This window comes from Diabrotica virgifera, chromosome 2, assembly GCF_917563875.1.
Source record: "Diabrotica virgifera virgifera chromosome 2, PGI_DIABVI_V3a".
NCBI lineage: Eukaryota > Metazoa > Arthropoda > Insecta > Coleoptera > Chrysomelidae > Diabrotica > Diabrotica virgifera.
The window spans coordinates 138,454,249-138,462,181 of NC_065444.1; the positions used below are offsets into that span (position 1 = coordinate 138,454,249).

At 30.6% G+C, this 7,933-nt stretch overlaps 1 long non-coding RNA gene across 1 annotated transcript; it reads left to right on the forward strand.

Annotated features, from left to right (window-relative positions):
* Nucleotides 1-1,980: 1,980 nt before the first annotated feature.
* On the forward strand, nt 1,981-2,575 carry LOC126880222 (uncharacterized). The gene is made up of 2 exons (XR_007696497.1): nt 1,981-2,186; nt 2,339-2,575. It is a non-coding gene; the product is annotated as an uncharacterized LOC126880222 (long non-coding RNA).
* The last annotated feature ends 5,358 nt before the right edge of the window (nt 2,576-7,933 follow it).

The window sequence follows — 7,933 nt, forward strand, 5'->3', positions numbered from 1 at the left end:
TTCGTTTAGGTCTAACGCTAAATGTTCATAAGAAATTTCTCATTTATTGTTTACGCGGTTTGTGTCTTGTGTGATAAAATAAGACTTTTCATTTAGATATATAGTTGAAGAAACGTGTTAATTAATAGATTTTTATGCGTTTTTTCTCAGTGAGTTAGTTTAATGCAGTAATTCTTCTTGACAACTATTTGAGGTTATGTTTATTTGTTATTTTAATTAAGCGTTAAATAAAGATATTAAGACAGCGTTAAATTAAGATATTAAGTACGCTGGATAATTTGTTAATAAATTATTTATTAGTTTCATATATATGTTGTTTCAGTTTTGACACAGTAAGTAGGTATATATAACTAGTGAAAATTCTATAATGTGAGAGCTGGTACAATCATGCAGAATCAATGTTGCTTCTAGCGCACAAGCGATCTTAAACAAGTGGTAGTATATCTTCGGCCCATGGGAAGTAGGCCTATAGGTTTCATGTTACCTATTTTTATACTATTTTGAAACATCTGAAAGAGGTCACTTTTTGAAAGTATTAAAGACGTGATTTTACCGACGCATAAAGGTCGTCATCTTTTTGACGTTTGAAAATCTACACGATCTCAACGTGAAAAAAACGTAGATACGATTACGTTCTAAAATCGTCACAATTATGACGTCAAATCGATGAGACAAATACACGTGATTTTCAACGTCAGTACTACGTCATAAAAGCACGTCAACTGGTCATTTTTATGACGTGTTATCTACGTTATAAAAACGTCGTTTGGTTGCCTGGGACCTAATTGTTTCATAAAAAATTATAACCTAATATTGCAGTCATCTGAAGATCGTTTGAATAAACAATTATAAAGCAAATGAATATATAAAATAGGGAAAATTCCCTTTGTTGCACTGAAATTGTATTTTTTTTTATAATTTACTGTTAATGTAAAACTTCACAGGTACCTATTGAATGGAATCATAATGTTTTAATAGTTTTAGATATTATAATCCAGTACCTAACGTAATCAGATGCTCTTATGTTAAACTTAAGGGAAAAACTACTAATTTTGATAGGTACATAAATCTTTAGTTAAATATCTTTTTCACCATGGTTTACACGTTAGAAGGAATTTATAATAATGTACTATACATGCATTATCCCCAATTCAAAATGATTATATACCTACTCAAAATCATTTAAAAAAGTAAATTGTATTCAACCCATTATTAATATACCTAGGATATTTGAATGATTTAGTCCCATATATAAACACAAGAAACAATCTACTTCTGCTTTAATTAAGTAGTAATGCTATTCTACTGCATATATTTAATTGCAATTATATTCTATGATTTTTGTAACTCTACAGGTATCTACCACATTTTTTAAAGAATATATTAAATAAATAGTCATTAAAAATCCAAACGTATTTTTTTTAAATATAAATATATTTTCAATCATTAAAAACATTCCTATTTTCCGAGTTCATTTCAATGAGTGAAGTGAATGAATTTGAATGCAGCATTCTGGGTGACGTCACTCCCGCCATTAGATTCTCGACGCTGATTGGTGGAAAGTTACCATGCAACCTGTCTATTTATGAACCTTGGGCTCCCTCTATGTTAATATATACCTCTATGGTTTTTTTAAGATACATAACTTAAAATATACGTGTTAGACATACGTCATACGTCAATCTTATTTTGATTTGCTAAGTAATCATATTTCAAAACCGATGTTTAAAATGGCGACCGATAAGTCATCGAATGATAACTAATCGACAATTTATGTGGCATTCAGCAGAAAATCACTAAGCGATTAGTCATCGATTGAGTCTGCTGAATGCACCCACTGGAGGGGTAAAATTTTCCATTACAAGATTTTAAAGAGGCCATTTACTGTTCAATTTGCGTTCATTTTCAAATTTGCCGCGCGAGTATCTATGTAGCGTCGCGTGGTCATTGCGTCATTGGTCATTGGTCATCACATTTCATTTTCATAAGATAACCGATAACCTAAAAATTTTGATTGGAAAAAATATAAGAAAAAATATACATCGATAAGGGGGGGTGTGGGAAATGGAAATTAGTGGCTTTTCTGCTGTACTGTCTGCTAGTCCTAGTCAAATCACACAACACTTTTTTCTATGCTGCTAGTTTTTGCTCTGGGCTCTGGCTGGATCTCTTGTTTAAACAATTTTGTAAGTATTATAAAATCCGTTTTCAATTTTCTTTATTCTTTATGAAACGAATCATTTATGCATGCATATTATTACCTGTAAATAGTACCTATTTCTTTTGATTTTTAATTGTAAAGAATAGAAAAATTACCCTTCATTTTAATTTTTTTTAGAATCAGCTGGAAGTGGCCTACAAAAAAAAAACCAAGAAGGAAATGTATAGCCTTGTGGCTATGAAAGGCAAAAGAGAGATATAAAAAGTGTATTGGCTAGTTGGAAGAAAGTCCACATTGTCCATGCATAATAAGTTATTACTTTATCAACAAATATCAAGAAGATAGCAGGGTCACGAGCAACAACTTCATAAGTTCAAGAATATCGAGGAAATCCAGCTCCTCGATACTACTGGGCAAACTAGAAGATTGAAGAGGACAAAGCCTTTTGAACTAGTTTGAGTGATAGGTGATAGTGAAAAACGGAGCATAGTGCTTGTGTGCTGTGCCTGTGTATGTTAGAATAGTGCACGATCTTGTTAGATTAGATAAGAGACGCTATGGGGTAAGCTCTTCATTTTAAGAAACAGTAGTAATTTAGGTTAAATTAAAATTGCTCATTGGTCAGTTATGACCAGATTGTTTTTTTATGTTTGGCAAAAAGGACTTAAGTCAGAATTGCACATTGATAATGTTTTGATGATTTCTGGACCAGAAAAAAACTGTTGTAGATGTAAACTGTATGTACAGTAGAATCTACTACAGTACTGTAGAAATCATCAAAACATTATCGATGTGCAATTCTGACTTAAGCCCTTTTTCCCAAACATCAGAGAATTGTAATGTACAATAATTCTCCTATCTGCTTTTTCATGAATTTTGTAGGAGATGAAAAACCATTTTTAGGATCATCTGCTTTCAAATGTAAATTTTGACATGTTTTGTAGTAAATAGATAGTTGAATTTACTACAAAACATGTCAAAAAATATATGAAAACAGGAGGTGACTATAAAAAAAGTTTTTAGTCTCTCTTACAAAACTCATGAAAAAACAAATCGGAGGTATGTCACATCAGTGACTATATCCAGGGAATGTCTAAAAAATATACTTTGATGTCCCAAGAACCAAATATAACCTACAGTCCATCTAATTTACTTACTGTTGCACGTCATTATCTACGCCAGAGATCTAAGTTGACATAGTTGCCAAAGTATAAAAAGATCCTGAATCCATTTTAAATCAAATATATCACATAATTATTGTAAACGTGGATTATACAACAAAACAAATTAATATTCAATGTAAATAAGTAAAAACTTAAGAAATAGAGAACAAGAATTAAGTTATAATCTTTTAAGATTTGCAGTGCAAGAGTTTTTGCACTGCATTGTTAATAATTAAAAAACGGCTCCGAACTCTTGGCAAAAAGCTGGTAGGTTTCTTTGTATAAGTTTGTCTACAATAACAACTAAAAAAGTTGTCAGATACCTCGATTATTCCAAGTCGTTATAAAATTAGGTGAAATTTATATTTTTATAGTAGAGGATCTTTTTATAGTAAAGTAAATAATAAAAACAGTAAATATAATAAATGTGTGTGTGTTTATGTTTTATTGGCACTGGTTTAAGCAACCAACTGGCCAGTCAATAATATAATAAATAAAACAGATACTTATAGTAAAGAATATAAACAAATATGAAGTGTCATCACCGTAACTGTCAAATAAATGTTACCAATTTATTCTAAAATGTCACCTTCGTTCGATTACAGTTACAGTGTGATCCGAACAAATCTGCTTCATAAAAACGCTTTATAATCCATTTATACAAATTAAATGTAACATATTATTGTGTATTTCTTTAGGTTAACATTAATAGAAATAATTGATGGATTCGACCGTTACTTGATGGAAGTTCATTTTATCTAACAATAAAACACTGAAAACGTTTGTTTTCTATACTTCCACAAAATTTATTATAACTAAGTGACTACAGCTGTTTCGGCGGAGTGCCTTTCTCAAGTGATATAGTTTACAATGTGTTTGCCTTTTTAAGTCTTCAACTGAAGAGGTTGAGGAGTGGGGAGCTGTTTGTCTCGAGTTGGTCATTCAGAATTATGTCTGTATTTTTCAGTTTATTAATTTCCATAGATTCTAAAAAAGATAGCTTAAGGCCTTTATTTTGAATATGTAGAATTTGAAACTCTTCATTGAAAGAATGATTATGATCTAGAAGGTGAAGTGCGTATGTAGAACTGTCTGTTTTTCTATTGTTGAATGCCCTTTTGTGTTCTGCTATCCGTTTGTCAAAAGTTCTGCCAGTTTGACCGATGTACGTTTTCGGACAGTCACCACAAGTTAGTTTGTACACACCACTCTGTAGTTGCTTTCTATTTCGGCTTTTATTGTTCTTAATATATTTGCTTAAGTTGTTGTTAGTTCTGAAAGCTGGTGTTATTCCTTTCTTTTTTATGTATCTGGCTATCTTTGTTGTTATCTTGCCAGTATATGTGAGAGAGCAGAAGGTACTGGGTTCTTTCTGTGATGGTGGATACACTAATTTCAGAGCTTTCTTATGGAGTTTTTGGTTTAAAATTTTGTTAACTGTTTGTTCGTTATAGCCGTTGTTTACTGCTATTTGTTTAATGATGTTTAGTTCTATCTCGAAGTTATTTTTTGTCATGGGAATTTCTGTCAGTCTATGTATCATGCTATGGTAGGCTGCTAATTTGTGTTGTGTAGGATGGGATGATGAATTGTGTATAGTTGTGTCAGTATGGGTAGGTTTATGATATATGGAGAACTCATGTTTGTTGTGTAGTCTGGAAATCGTTACATCTAGAAAGTTTATGGAGTTATTCTGTTCTGTTTCTATTGTAAACTCAATATTATTATGAAGTGAATTAATATATGATAGAAATTGGTCAAGTTGTCTGTTAGTTCCTGTAAAGCATACTAGTATATCATCCACGTATCTCCACCAATATAAGAACTGTTTAAATACGGGATGTTTAGAAATTGTTGTTTCAAGTTGGTTCATAAATATATCTGATAGCAATGGGCTTAGAGGATTACCCATAATAAGTCCTGCACTGTTGTTTGTGTATATTTGATTATTGAATTCAAAATAGTCTTGATTTATGCAAATTTCAAGAAGGTGTAAAATTTCAGATGCAATAATCGGATTTGTACTATTATGGTCTAAAAGATTTTTAACTAAAACAAAAGTTTCTGTAGGAGGAACACTAGGAAAAAGATTTTTTACGTCAAATGAAATTAGTCTGGAGTTGTTGGGCAATTGAAAATGTTGTATTTTATTAACTAGTTCTACTGTATTTTTTACGGTGAATTTAGGTGAAAATTTAGTGTATTCTGTAATAATATCTGACAGTTTTTTTGAAAGTTTATATGACAGAGCTGTATAAAAAGAAACTACAGGTCTTATTGGGTGGTCAGGCTTGTGTAGTTTAATAAAAGAGTATAATTTAGGAGGTTGTGGGTTCATAATATTAAGGTATTTCTGTTCTGTTGGATTTAGTATTGATTTTGAATTTTCAATGGCTAGTTTAATTTGTTTTCGGTATTTTTCTGTGGGGTCTTTGTTTAGTTTTATACTGTTTTGGTTAGTTAAAAATTCTATTGTTTTGTTATTATAGTCTCGTTTGTCGATAGCAATAGTAGTGTTACCTTTGTCTGCTTTTGTAAATATTATGTCATGTTTTATTGATTTATTTTTAATTGAAACGGCTATTTGGTTTTCTTTGAAACAGGAATTATTAGTTTCACTACATACATCAGTAATAGATTTTGAAATGATGCTTTTTTCTATGTTTTTGGCAGTTTTGTTTAACGCTACTTCACATTCTACACCTAAATATTCCAAATTTTTTTGATTATTATGTTGAGGCAAGTTGTGTTTGAATCCTTTCTCTAAAAGTTCTATTTCACTATTATTGAATTTAGTATCTGTTAAGTTTATAAATCTATTGAAAAAACTATGATTTGAAAAATTTGTTGTATGAGTATTGAGTTTTTTACTATTGCAAATTAGATTATTTAGTTTTTTACATTGTGTATTAAATTTTTTGTCTATTATATTATCTACTTCAGTTCTTACTTTAGAATCTAGGATATCAAATTCTATATTATCTAATCTATAATGTAATTCTGAATGACATACCTTAAGATAAACAGCTATAATATCTCGTTTTCTGTACTGGGTGCTCCTATCCCGTTTCAGCCATCTGGTTTGACCCTGGTTAGAGAAAGGATTCAAACACAACTTGCCTCAACATAATAATCAAAAAAATTTAGAATATTTAGGTGTAGAATGTGAAGTAGCGTTAAACAAAACTGCCAAAAACATAGAAAAAAGCATCATTTCAAAATCTATTACTGATGTATGTAGTGAAACTAATAATTCCTGTTTCAAAGAAAACCAAATAGCCGTTTCAATTAAAAATAAATCAATAAAACATGACATAATATTTACAAAAGCAGACAAAGGTAACACTACTATTGCTATCGACAAACGAGACTATAATAACAAAACAATAGAATTTTTAACTAACCAAAACAGTATAAAACTAAACAAAGACCCCACAGAAAAATACCGAAAACAAATTAAACTAGCCATTGAAAATTCAAAATCAATACTAAATCCAACAGAACAGAAATACCTTAATATTATGAACCCACAACCTCCTAAATTATACTCTTTTATTAAACTACACAAACCTGACCACCCAATAAGACCTGTAGTTTCTTTTTATACAGCTCCGTCATATAAACTTTCAAAAAAACTGTCAGATATTATTACAGAATACACTAAATTTTCACCTAAATTCACCGTAAAAAATACAGTAGAACTAGTTAATAAAATACAACATTTTCAATTGCCCAACAACTCCAGACTAATTTCATTTGACGTAAAAAATCTTTTTCCTAGTGTTCCTCCTGCAGAAACTTTTGTTTTAGTTAAAAATCTTTTAGACCATAATAGTACAAATCCGATTATTGCATCTGAAATTTTACACCTTCTTGAAATTTGCATAAATCAAGACTATTTTGAATTCAATAATCAAATATACACAAACAACAGTGCAGGACTTATTATGGGTAATCCTCTAAGCCCATTGCTATCAGATATATTTATGAACCAACTTGAAACAACAATTTCTAAACATCCCGTATTTAAACAGTTCTTATATTGGTGGAGATACGTGGATGATATACTAGTATGCTTTACAGGAACTAACAGACAACTTGACCAATTTCTATCATATATTAATTCACTTCATAATAATATTGAGTTTACAATAGAAACAGAACAGAATAACTCCATAAACTTTCTAGATGTAACGATTTCCAGACTACACAACAAACATGAGTTCTCCATATATCATAAACCTACCCATACTGACACAACTATACACAATTCATCATCCCATCCTACACAACACAAATTAGCAGCCTACCATAGCATGATACATAGACTGACAGAAATTCCCATGACAAAAAATAACTTCGAGATAGAACTAAACATCATTAAACAAATAGCAGTAAACAACGGCTATAACGAACAAACAGTTAACAAAATTTTAAACCAAAAACTCCATAAGAAAGCTCTGAAATTAGTGTATCCACCACCACAGAAAGAACCCAGTACCTTCTGCTCTCTCACATATACTGGCAAGATAACAACAAAGATAGCCAGATACATAAAAAAGAAAGGAATAACACCAGCTTTCAGAACTAACAACAACTTAAGCAAATA